This window comes from Haliaeetus leucocephalus, unplaced genomic scaffold (assembly GCF_000737465.1).
Source record: "Haliaeetus leucocephalus isolate CR32 unplaced genomic scaffold, Haliaeetus_leucocephalus-4.0 Scaffold188, whole genome shotgun sequence".
Classification (NCBI taxonomy): Eukaryota; Metazoa; Chordata; class Aves; order Accipitriformes; family Accipitridae; genus Haliaeetus; species Haliaeetus leucocephalus.
The window spans coordinates 276618-289414 of record NW_010972624.1 but is presented as its reverse complement, the minus strand read 5'-3'; positions in this window follow the sequence as shown (position 1 = coordinate 289414).

Sequence of the window (12797 nt, the reverse complement as noted above, 5' to 3'; positions counted from 1 at the left end):
ATCTGCTCCATCTTTATCATTAATCTTTTCACCAGCTTAAAGGGTGAAATCCTGTTGAGCTGGCCCATGACAGTCCAACTTGTAGAGATGGGTGTGACGATCCAGAGACGTGAGCGACACAGAGATCGTGGCCCTTTTCCTGCAGGCCACTGAAGTGCCTTCAGGTGAGCAAGAACCTTCAGTCATTAGAAAAGCTGGATTGAAACTAATTGCCCCAAAAGAAAAAAGCTCCATGTGCCATCCCCAGACTCCCAGGCCTTCAGGATTTCTATGGGCAGCATAAAATTAGTAAATTGCTATTTGTGTGATTTCCTAGCCCCCTGCCCATAGGACATATTTGTTCTGTCATATAATGCAAACTGCCGAGTTTGGCTGCTCAAAGAATCATAAGTAACTGGAAGGAGAAAAGCAAAATGTAACGTGGTCCCTGGGAGAGCTGCATGTCCCCAGAGCATCTTCAGAAACACAGCACTCACACGCAGAGCCGAGACAAACACCCTGCTGCAGCACTGAGCCTTCTTTATCTGCTCCTCCTGAGCACATCAGTTTGCCCCCACCTCCTTATTTCTAGGAAAAAAGTCACGATTAACAGCCAAATTTTTTTTTTTAAATTATAACAAATGGATGGATTTCACAGCAAACCAGGTCTCTGCAGATCCTGATCGCCTGGTGTCCACTGGTCTAGTTTCACCACTCAGACCAGCCTGGCACCATGTCCCTCCCCAGACCGGGATCGTGCTCAGCAGTCAGTACTGATCCCTTTTCCAATGAGTGAGCAGGGCAACCAGCCAGCCAGGGTCAAGCCCCTGTTACACTTGGTGCTGCACAACGCTCCCCAAGGGACGGATCCAGCCCCAGAGCGCTTGCGACCTAAGTGGGTTGGGTAAGGGCATGCCAACGGGTCTGGTCACCCGGCTTTGGCGCACGTGGTGCCTTTGCCGAGCATGGTACAATGGCATGGCACAGGCCAGCGGTAGAGGTCTCTGCTGGAAAAGTGAAGACATGATGGGAAAATGCCCATACATGCTGGTGAAAGCCCTGTTTGCCCCTCTCCCGCCCTTGTCTATCTTTATTTCAAGGTCACCCTACTCAGGTGCACTCTGCGTATTTCTAGCACCTTGCTCTGGCCAGCACTGAATTTAATGCCCCCCCATCCCCCCCTCCCCCCAGGGGTACAAATAACAATTCACGCCACTGAAACTGGGATGGACAAGCATCATTGGAAACAGTTCTTGAAAGCAACTCTGAGCGCAGGGATGTTCCTCCTGTGGCACTGGCCACAGACAGGGGAAAATGCTGGCTACAGACAGTTCTCTGCACCCCTTCCACTTTCGGACATGAAGCTGTCTTGTCCCCCAAGGAGCTCACCAGGTACCTTCGTTCCAGCCCATTGCCACCAGCATTAGCAACAGGCCACCATCTCATCCACCATCACTTCCAACCCGTGCACAAATGAGACCTGAGATGTGGACCTCAAGTGATCGGTGGAAGATTGACATAGAATCATATGTCTCTGCAGAACCAGCTTCTCTTGACCACAAGATACCACTGGAGAAGCCTTTTTGGAAAGCCTGAATGTCCTCACCTCTCCAGACACCTGTCCTTGACTTTGTTTCAGAGCAATTCAAAACAAAAGCTAGAAATTCCCCAGCAGCTCCTCTCTCACCAGAGCATGGCCAAAGGGACAAGCAGCCCATGGCAGCCATTAACCATGATGTGTTACTGCACTGCTAGTATTTGCTGAGATGGTACAGACAGGGCAGAAGACACAAGAAACATCTCTTTTCATCTCTGATATGGTGGTGTCAGAGAAAAAGGAATGACGGACTGGACGCACATGCTGTAAAGGAGATCTCCAGCAGATGTGTGTCTCCAGTGAGTCAAAGGAGATGGAAAAATTAATGTCTCCCAGGGTGCGGTTCATAACTCAGCCCTCAGCAACAGGGCATGCTCCATCTTTTCAGGTGGTTCTATCTCTGCTCTGGAGGCTGAAGACCTGGCGGCAGGTCAGGACCATGCTTTTGGGGACAAGGTTGTGGATGAGTACTGCTGTGAAGGGGGCGGTCAAGGCAGCTGGCTCTCTGATGGGTGCTGGTATGGGTGGCTGATCTGCTGGGGCTGGTGTTAGAGGAAGCGTGTTAGTGAAGGCTGGTCTGGGTGGGGGCACTGAGGGCCTGGGGGAGGTGAGAGCAGTTGTCCCAGGCCTTGATGAGGAGCAATTCTGGTGTTAGTGTGTGTGCTTCAATGTCCCTGGGCATCAGTTGCCTTCTTCCATCCCTATGGACAGGGGACTCCCAGCAGTGGGGCCTTTGTGAAGAGCAGCTGATGCTAACCCAGGCATTCATGTGTGTCCCACCACGCTGAAGTGGTGCAGAGGCAGCTCTTGAGGATTTGCAAACAGTGCGGGGTGAGGGAGGTGGGAATGGGCTCAGGGATGTGCAGGTGGTGTTCCTTCTCAGAAGGCAAAAGCAGAGGGTGGAGAACAGCAGGAGGAGATGCTTAAGAGAGGGGAGGAAGGTGATGTCCTCCCATGAACTGTTCTCCCAGGTCCAGCCTTGCATACATGCATATTAAACACATACCTTCTGCCCTGGCTTCTAGTTCCTGAAGGTAAATAGAAAGGGGCTGTCAGATTAGCATCCCAGGCAGCTGTGAGTGGGACAGTTCCCTAGTCAAACCAGGGAGATGCTGCTATGTTTTCCCAGCAAGCATGAAAACAGCCTGACAGGAGACTCATCTCTTGACCTTCATGCAGTGGACTCCATCCCCAGAGCCCTCCCACTGCCACCCCCACTCTCCATCCCAGTTAGCCTGGAGGTGCCTGGAAAAAGGTGAGGAGCAGGGAGGAAGAGCTCTGGTTCATTGATCCCATGTCTCCAAGGCACAGTAGGCACCTCAGCACCATTAGAGTGGCTGGTTGTTATTGTCATTGCTGATTTCTGTACTCTTCTGCCTCTTTCTCCCTGACTGGTTTGGTGGCTCTGTCATTACCAGGTTTCCCCAGCTGCCTGTCAGGGTCCTACTGGCCTCAGCGTTGCCTCAGGCTCTCGGATAACAAACAAGGCACAGAAGAGTTCTTGGGCTTCCACGGCCTTAATTAGCTGGTGTCATTTTAGGGACGTGTGTCCTGCTGGCTGCAAGGAGACAAAGACAGCTCAGGAGGCATCTTTAAATGCATCCAATTAGAGGGGGCTTTAGAGATGAGCAGTCAGCTCCCGAATGCACAGGGGCCCCTGCCAAAAAAACTCATGTCCTAACCGGAGACTGATGGCCAATTGTTCTTCCCCTGGTAAATGTGATCCTCCCTTCAGCATGACCTGCCACTGCTGTTGCTCTGCTGGCCTTCACAGAGTTGCTCCTGATTTTACAGCAGCACAACTGGTGGCAGAACCACGAAACCTGCAAGTGAATGCTGGCATACTCAAAGCTTGGGTAGATGTCGATACAAAATCAGTCTGTGTTTTCCTTGGGCTATGCACACCAGTCCTGGATCTCCAGAGGAACTGGTGTAACTGCTGCCTGGTGTCTCTGGACAAAGTACAACTCTCCTGTCCCTTCTTTGTTGGTAGGATTCGCCTGTGTGATGACAGGATGTGCCTGATATGCCAAATTCTCAGCTGGTTTCTTCATGACCACAATCATCTGTTGCTGAGATGCAGCCCAAGGAGATACTTTCTTCCTAAGAAGCCATCACACATGAACGTCCTCTGCAGGCTGTCCACCACAAGCACCCCCTCACCACAGCAACAAGCCCATTCTCAATAGGATCAACAACGAGAAGGCACCCTGAGGTCCCACTGAAAGTTCATGTCTCACTGATTTCACATGGGCAACTCCATTGGTATTGAAGTGTCCTAAGTTATGACACCAAATGAGATGCCAATGGTGGAGCAAAGGAGGGATGTAAAAACCGTGAGTGTTACAGGATGGACTCGGAAATGTGGTTGTTCTTCAACAGCAGGTGTTTGCAAAGCCCTTATGGGGAACTCTGCATCCCGATTGACCATGAACTTCTCCAGCCAAACATGAACATGCTCAGATTGCCAGAGCCTTCCTGCTTAAAAGGTGAGTTTGTCCCTTCTCCCTACCCATATCCTGGCTATGACAGGTCACCTCCGGCACCTGCCTATCCCTCAGGTCTGAGGAGGTGCCTTGGAGGCACCCATCCTCCACCACTGCCCCAAGCCCTTCCCTCGTGGCTGCACCAGGTAGCTGCATCCACCACCATCCCTGCAGCTTCCACCCTTCTGCTTCCCCAGCCTCCTCAGCAGAAGGCAGCTGGGTCAATAGCCTCCCCCTGGGACTGAAAACAGGCAATTAAAACCACCTGGAAACAGGGTCACCATCCCCATCCCACCCCCAGTCCCAGACGCGGTGCTGGGGAGACCAGGGTCCGCTGCAGCCAGGCTCTGCGGCAGCGGTGGCAGCCCAGCTCTGACCTCTGGCTGGACTCTCAAAGAGTTAATGCTGAGCATCAGCCATTAATATTCTCACTGATAACCCCAAATACCAGTGCTGCACGGCTGTCGCTTTCATTAGCGCTGAGAAAATGAGCCCTTCAAAATAGGACAGGCGGCTGGGGGGGGCGTGGGGGAGGAGGGCTCTGGGGCCAAACATGCGATTTTCCGTGCGATTGACGGATATTAAACTGCCTTCCAGTGACGTCAGGGGTCACTTGGGTGATGGTGAAGGATTCCCCAGCCCCCCTTGGCCCTAAGCCCCCCAGCCCTCCCCAGGTGGGTGCCCCCCGCTCCGGTGCTGCCGAAGCCCTGCTGCCACCCGTGCCCCGGCACCGGGGTGCCGCGCTGGCCGTCGCCCCGAGCGGCTGCGTTCGGGGAGGTGTGCGGGGCGGCTGTCACATCGCATCAGCATCCCAGCCCCGGCGCGGTGACTCGATTAAGGTCTTCGCCGCAGAACCGGTTAAAGAGTCAGCGATTCACTCAACCGGCTGGGCAGAGCCAGGGGTGGCGTGGGCACCGCCAGGCACAGGGACCTCCCAGGGATGGGGCGGAGGAAGAAAGATGGGGTTTAGGGTTTTTTTCCTTTTGAAACACAGAAGGGAAAGCGTGTGGGAAAGTTCATTTTCCAGATAACCCCGTGAGGCGGTGCCGAGCCTGCGGCACCTCGCATCTCCTAAATTTTGCTTTGCCATGTGTATGCCCTGCAAAGCTGAGCCCTCGGGGCAGGGCTGGGGAAGGACGGCTCAGCCAGGGGCCAGATCCATTCCTCTCTCCATCACAGCCTCCAAGGGCATCCTGGGGAAGTTGCCAGCCTGGATTATTTTATTCAGCTGTTGCATCTTCCAGTGTTTCACCTGCAGTTGTCCCCTCTGCACCCCACCTCCCCGCACCTGTGGGATGCTGCTGAGGCCAGAGAAAGTGCTCGGATGTGATGGGGGAACTGAGGCAGGGGCCAGATGCTTGAGCACACATGCTATCTAAAGTCACGGTGGATGGGTTTTAGGACGGTCATGAAGCTGTTGGCTTTGTTTGCACCAGAGGAGCCTCAGAAGGAGCTGCTGTGGCAAGGGGGAGCACAGCCCATGGCTGGGCACATGCTGCTGTGACAGTCTGGAAGGACTACACCAATTTGTGGCACCGTGTCCCCATCCTACTCCCATCGCCCGTGGTGAAGAGCAAGTAGTGCAAGATGCAGAGTGTGTGCCAAGGCCCTTCTCCCACCTTGCACCTAGGAGGCTTGGCTGGTGAAGATGTGGGAAAGAGGGGCTGTTCTGGTGATGAACCAACCTCCTCACCACTGGCAGCCATCTATACTGGGCTCGTGGTCCACCTCTGGTACAGAGACATGGAAGCAACATGGCCATTGGGATCACCCTTCCCTTCCTAAATGAAGGGACTGAAGAAGCTTGTGTTCATGTCAGGCATAATCTGAGAAATGAAGACCCACTTTGACCCATACAACAGGGAGGGCAACTCTTGAGTTGACGAAGACAAACCCGTCACTGCCCCAGCGTGACATCTTTTAAGGCAATGAGAACCAGTCACACTGCAAGCTTTCTGGTCTATGCAGTCCTGGAGAATACCAGCCTGGGTGCTTGTTACAGGGACATCACTGGTGGGGCACCGAGAGGCCTGAAGAGTCTCTGTTGTGTTTTGGAGGGGACTGTAGGGTTGGATGGAGCAAGAGCTCCATCCTATTTTGTACGGACCTTGTGGTCCTGGGGCTGTCCAGACACAGAGCTACCCCTCTGCCAGCTCCTGCCTTGGAGAACAGTGCCCTTAGCTTGTGCCTTGTGCATGCCAGGGTGACTGCGTGTTCTTTGGGGCATGGTGCTGCTCCTCCCTGCATGGCACCAACTGCACCCTGACAGAACCACAGCACACTTGGGATGGGAAGGGCCTCTGGGGTTGGTCTGGTCCACTCCGGCTTTTTCTCCTAATCTGACCGAGCAGTAACTGGCCCCAGAGAGTCTCCTGGCAGCCAGGCATGGGAGCTGGCACGGGACCTCCCTGGGAGCATCCTGCTAAGGGGCACAGAGGTGTTCACACCCAGCTGCAACGCAGCTGGGGGGGTGACTGGTGGAGAAGTGGTACCCATGCCAAAGAGAACAGCAAGGTGGCCTGCATCCCCCAGGAGACACCGCCAGGGGAAGAGGGGTCTGCAGCTCGCTCCCCACCTCTGCTGCCTTCAGGCTGATGCCCCTGGTGCCAGGAAGGACCAAATCTGGGGACCAGGAACCCAAATTCCACTCCCCATCATGCATGGGGCCGGGGCAGGCTCTGCTTGCAGACCCGGTGCTGTGCTCAGCCCTCGCTGCCGAGCAGCCGGCAGCCTGTGTGACAAGCTAGACCAGCATGGTGGATGGCAGTAATTATCGTGCCGCCCACAGCTGAAGGGGAGCATATGGTAAGGAAAAGGAAACTAACTTGTATTTTTCCGCACCCCCGGGCTCAGCCTTTCTGGGGCTGTCACAGTCGATTTGTGCTGCCTGAGCTGTTTCGCCCCAGCCGCCTCTGCAACCGGCAGCTCCCTCCCAGGCAGCGGCGAGGCTGGTGCTCGCTGCTCCTGCAGCCCCTTGTGCCGGGGAGGCCGGCCGGCAGCTCCGTGGGGTGCCACCAGCCACGGTCCTGCTCCCTGTCCCTGGTGGGACACGGCCAGCGTGGTGCTGGGGGTGTGTGTGGGGAGCTGGACCCTGCTGGGACGGGTGCCTGGGCTGGCGTGATGGATGTGTTTGCAGCCACACGGTTAAAAGGGCACCTTTGGGTGCGGAGGCCCTGAGGACCCCTGGCTGGAGCCTGACACCCACCCTGGCAGAGGGCTGGGGTTGGGGAGATCTCACCCGCAGCCCTGGGGTTTCCATCAGGTCTGAGCTGTCTCTGCTTTCCAGCCATGCCAGGCCCTCCTGCAGATGGGTTGCTCCCCACCAGAGCTCCCCTGCAGCCCCCAAAAGCCACCGCGAGTCCTGCGCAGAGCCTTCCTCAAGCCGCTGCCCTGTGCCCCAGGCAGCAATTCCTCAGGGTCTCTCCATTGCACCGATACCCTGCAGTGATGTGGCATCTCGGGTGGCCTCAAGGAGACCTGGATCTGGCCGAGAGGGACAGCTGTTGTGTTAATCCAGAGCTCTCTCCCATTCATCTGTCCAAATACTCTTGCCAAAAGCAAGCTAGAAAATTGTAGATGTAGCAGGCAGCTTTCCTTGTTTTAAGCAGGGTGGGTTTCGTGCCAGCTCACTACCAGTGGGACTTTTCAGGTATGGGGAGAAGTGCAAGATCTCTCTGAAGCTGCCAAGAGGCATTGGGGTGGTTGCCGTGCCGTCTGGCACGGGCAGGTTCATGGCGAAGTTGGCCATGTCGGGAAAAGGAGGGTACTGATGCTGCAGCAGTTTCTTCAAGGGTCATGAGCCACTATGTGTCGTGGTGTGGGGCTGTGCGAGTAACCGCTCTGGGCATCCTCGCCAGCATAACCAGAGACCGGTTGCGTCTGCCAGCTGGGCACACAGTCATCCCTGGAAAGCCAACTTCCATTTCTTCATTCAGAAAGGGGAATTGGGAGTTCCCAGTTCCTTTCCAGACTCTATGCTGCTGCCAAGGGGCTCCTGGAAGAGGCTGGGCTGAGCCACTCTTTTTATGCAGTGTGGTATAAAACTGGTTTTCTCAGCTGTTGCTTTTGGAGCCTGGTGTCTCAATCTTACTGGGCAACATCTCGGGGGTCCAGTCTGGGAACAGAATGGTTGAAGATGGAATTGAATCTCAGGGGAGGTAGGGACCACTCAGTCTGGCTGGTTTGAGACCTTTGCAGGATGCGACAGCTCAAAACTCTTCAGGGTGCTGCCCTGATGTGAAATACCAGATCTGGTCACCCAGGCACCCTGTCTGACCCAAAAAGGGAGGATTTTGCAGGCATCTGGTACACACGGGTGGGTGCTGGCCACAGGATGCAACACCACCATCCAGGGTGGATGGGTGGGTTTATGTCTTTAGGAGTAAACCTGATGAGCAGGGAGAGCTCAACCCTCAAAAAAGCCCTCGGCAAACATCAGTAGAAAGAGGGGAAATGAGGAAAACATGGGGCTGCACGAGTGTGCTCTTGAGCTGCCCTTCCCGCGGTGGTGGTCACTTTCCTGGGTTCATTTCCAGCCCCCAGCAGCTGTATGGCCAGGAGACCATGGCTGGAGAGACCATGGCTCCAGCAAGAGCGTGGTCAGGATGTGGCCATGTTTGTCCAGCTCCGTCCTGGGCCAACTCGCTGCAGTCCCTCTCAGTCCCTGGACATCAGAGGAAGGTGGCACAAGCAGAGGCTGGTGGTTTTTAGCACACATCCCTCCATGGCCCAAAGAGCTGCTGACCTCCCGGGCATGGCATGAGGTCCATCTGTCGCGTGAGCCTCTAGCCCGGGGACAGATTGCATGACATGGTCCTGAGCATTGCTCAATGCTGGGGCCATGTCTCCTGGGCACGGCTGGCTCCGGACGCTCCCTTCCACTGCTGTTATGCCCAGCCAGTGCCTCCAGCCTCCCAGGCAGCGGTGCGTGTCATGCCCCCCCCTTAACATCCCAATTAAGCCGACAGGGATTGAAAAATGGGCTATGCAGCCCCTTGGTTCATCAATAAGCTGGGGTGGAGGGATGGTATGCAGAGATAACATGAGCATCAATTAGGTTCTCTCTAATGGCAGGAGGAGGATGGGGGCTGTTGCGGGGGGGGCATCCTGCAAATGCAGAGCTGGAGTCCCAGGAGTGACCTGGCTTCAGGGAGGTGAAGGACAGGGCCATGGTGCGGGGGGGCCCTCTCTATGCCCATGTCTCCTCTTTGTGCCGGCTCACTCCTGCCGTGCACCTCAGGTTTGCCTGCAGGACCCCAAAAGCATAACCCCCACCCCTGGGCTCCCTTCCCATTTCCTTACCTAGCACAGGAGGCTTTTTGGGGGGGTAAATGCATTTGGTTAAAAAACCCCCAAACCCAAGCTCAACTCCTCCAGCCAGACATGACTAGACGGGAACGGTGGGGTGGGCTAGGAAGGAGAAGACCCCCGGGAAGCCGCGGCTCGGTGCCTCCTCCCCCTGCGGGTCTCTGACCTCCCGTTTGCCTGTCAAGAGCGAGCTCCGCCACCGAAACACCCCCTGTCAAATTAGTGAGTCAGAAGACGTAAGAGAGACCACCGCTGCTAATTTGTACATTAACTGGTTCTGACAGAAATATTTCACAAGTGAAAAAACAGAAAATGTGCCTCAAGACAATGTGCAACTTCCGTACCAGCAAACTTCTGCTTAACTGTGCGGTGCCCGAGGAGGGGGGACCCCCCGCCCTGACGTGCCCCGGCGGGAGCACGGGGATGGTTTTAGCCCCAGGAGCTGCTCCTGGAGCGCATGGATCAGGCCCTGAGCTGGGGGCCGCGGGCAGGCAGCCACAGCCTCACCAAAATGGGGGGGGACGGGACGGCAGAGCCCGGCACCACTCCCTGTCAGCGGGAGAGGGGCTGTCGGGGTGGCAGGGGCTCGGTGACAGCCCCCTCCTCACCCCAGGGACGGGCTCTTCGCAGCACCCCTCCATCACCCACCCTGCTTTCAGCAGCTCCCCAGGTCAGGGTCTGCTCCTTCTCGTCCCCCGCCCCAGGGTATGACCTGCTGGGGCTGTCCCCATCCTGCCCACGTGGGACCAGCCGTGGGCCATGGAGCCGTGGGCCATGGGCTCCAGCCGGGAAAAGCCGCCGGTGGAGGCAGCTGCCAGTGCAGGCAGGTCTCAGCAATGCCCAACCCAACCCCACTGTGCCCCAATGGAGAGCACCAGGGTGCTGAGCCCTCCTCAGCACCCACGGGAACACCCCTGAGCCATCCCGTCCTGCTGCCCCACGCTGCCATCTCCTTGTCACAGCAAGCACGTGGGGATGGCGACTGTGGCCAAGAGCTGGTGGCCAAGCCCCTCCGCCGAGCCCCCGGGCGGCAGGACCCCATCCAAGATGCACCGAGAGCAAGCGGCGGGGATGCCGCGTGGCCCTCACCGTGGCCTCTTGCCCTGCCCTGCCCTGTCCTCCCCTGCGTGGGTGCTGGCCAGGGCCGGCACCGGTGTGTGCCGGGGCACGGGTGGGAGCAGGCGCGGGGCTGAGCCGGGTCCTCGGGCCAGCAGCATCGAGCACATGATCTGTTGTGGCAGCTTCCCTGCAGCCTGGAGCCAGCCCCGAGCGAGCACTGATGATGGCTTTAATTGCTTTCAGATTCGATAGCCCAACCCGTGACAGCCCGGGCGACGTGGCCGCCGCAGCCCCAGCTGTGCCAGCCGGCTCTGGCCCCCGGTGCAGCGGCCTGCCCACCCGCCTTCGGATGGAGAGGTCGGGCAGGAGGACGAGAGGAGCCGCTCTGGATCACGGCTTTCCTTTTACATCCCGGCAAAGTCTTCCCCATGGCCTGCCCACGCTCATGGTCCAGATGGGGCGAGCGCCTGTGTCATCTCCTGAACTTCATCCCTGGGGAAACCCAGCTGGGGGACAGACAGCACAGTCGTCATCCCCCAGGATGCCATTGCAGCCCTGCTATGAAGCCACCTGGCCATGTGCCACCGTGACCCCCCCCAGGTGAGGACCCCACAGCAGCTCCCCTCCGCTCAGCTCTGCCATACCCCATTCGAGGTGGGGGGGAGACATTGGAGGGCTCCCGTCACCCATCAGGGCTGGGAAGGGGGGGGGGGGGTGGGGGTGGTCCATGATGCAGCAGGGGCCCAGGCTGGCCCTCTGTGGTGGCTGTGTGCCCCCCCTCCGCCCCCGCTGCCTGCATGGCCATGTCGGGGGGCCGGGGGGCTGTCCCCAGGGCTGACCCAGACCTCGGGGGTTCTCCCCCACCTGAAGGTCCAACTGGCCCCAAGCATCAGGTCCTCACCCTGCTGGGTGGTGGCTGTGTGGGGAGCTGGGGCTCTCCAAGGTGGGGGGGGCAAAGGGCTGCTCAGCACCCACAGTGGCACCCGTGGGCTGGCCCTGATCCTCTGCTGCCTGCACCTACATCCTCCTTCTTCCCCCCCCAGCCCCGCTGCCAGACCCCAAGCTGCCTCCCCCGGCTCCAACCCAGACCAAGTCAGCGCAGGCAGCTGCTGGCGATCTCTCCAATGGCTCCTTGCCTGCCAGGCAGCGGGGCGTGCTCGAGGGGAGCAGGATGAGCACCCCGGCACCCAGAGCTCACCCCTGCAAACATGGAGTCCCACCCTGAGCCACCATCCTGGCACATGGTGATGGTGCCGGCCCGGCCATTCGTCCTTGCTGAGTGGGACCGGCCAGGAGCCCTGGCCCCAGCAGCACCCGCTCCCTCTGGGGGGGCTGCCAGGGTGGGCATGGGGTTTCCTTGCTGGCAGCCCCCCCAAAACCCCGTCCTGGTGTCTGCAAGTTGAGCAGCAGCAGGCAGCCGCTGCCGCATGCGAAGGTGATGGCTCCTCCATCGCTCGCCAGCTCCTGGCAGAGCATCCGACTCAGCCGAGGATGATGATGAGGGGGCCGGGGGGGGGTGTGTGGATGGGGGGGTGCAGAGCCTCCTGCTCGGCTGAGCCGGGGCGGTTACTCACATCCCCGATCCATTATTGCGGGCAGTGCCGGCGGGCAGTCCGGGGCAGGGACTGCATTATTGACGAAGGGGAAGGCAGACCCCAGCGCAGGCAGCAGTGGTGCAGGCAGGGCCCCCTCCCGCAGCACTCAGCCCCGGGCAAAGCACTTTGCCTGCGCCGCAGAGCCGCAGAGCAGGCAGGCCTGGCCGCAGGCAGCCGGCCTGGCAGCCGCAGCCACCGCAGAGCATTTCGGCAGCGGCCTGTTCCTGCGGCTCCAAAACATCCTCCTTGCCCGGGATGATGCTGGGCTCAGGGCACCCATGAGCACACCCTGGGGAGGGTGGCACGGGTGGGCAGCGATGCTCTTGCAAATCTTGCTCTGGCACCAGCGCTGCAGCTCTGCCCCCCTCCAGCCCGACGCAGCGCTGGTGCTGCTCTTTTTTAAGCCTCCTTCTGTCTCTAGGCGGAGATTTGTGGCGTAAAATGCACAATATGTTCTATCTGCCCTGTGGGAGCCATAAAATATTCACCAGCAGCTCCCATTATAGTCAGAGTGAATCACGGAGAGCGCTCGAGCCCTTGCTTCCCGACGTGCCCCGTCCCCGTGCAGCCCCGGCACAGCCACGGGGCACCGGCAGTGCCGGTGCCAGGGCCTGACGAGCCGCCAGCACCCGCCTGGATCCCGCAGCAAGGACCCACGTTTCCACCTCTGGCCCTGGGAGACACCCACAGGCTTGGTGGGTCGAGGGGTGGTGAGCACGCCAATGGGACGGCAAACGCCTTTGCCTGTCCGAGCATCCTCATGGCTGCCCAGGG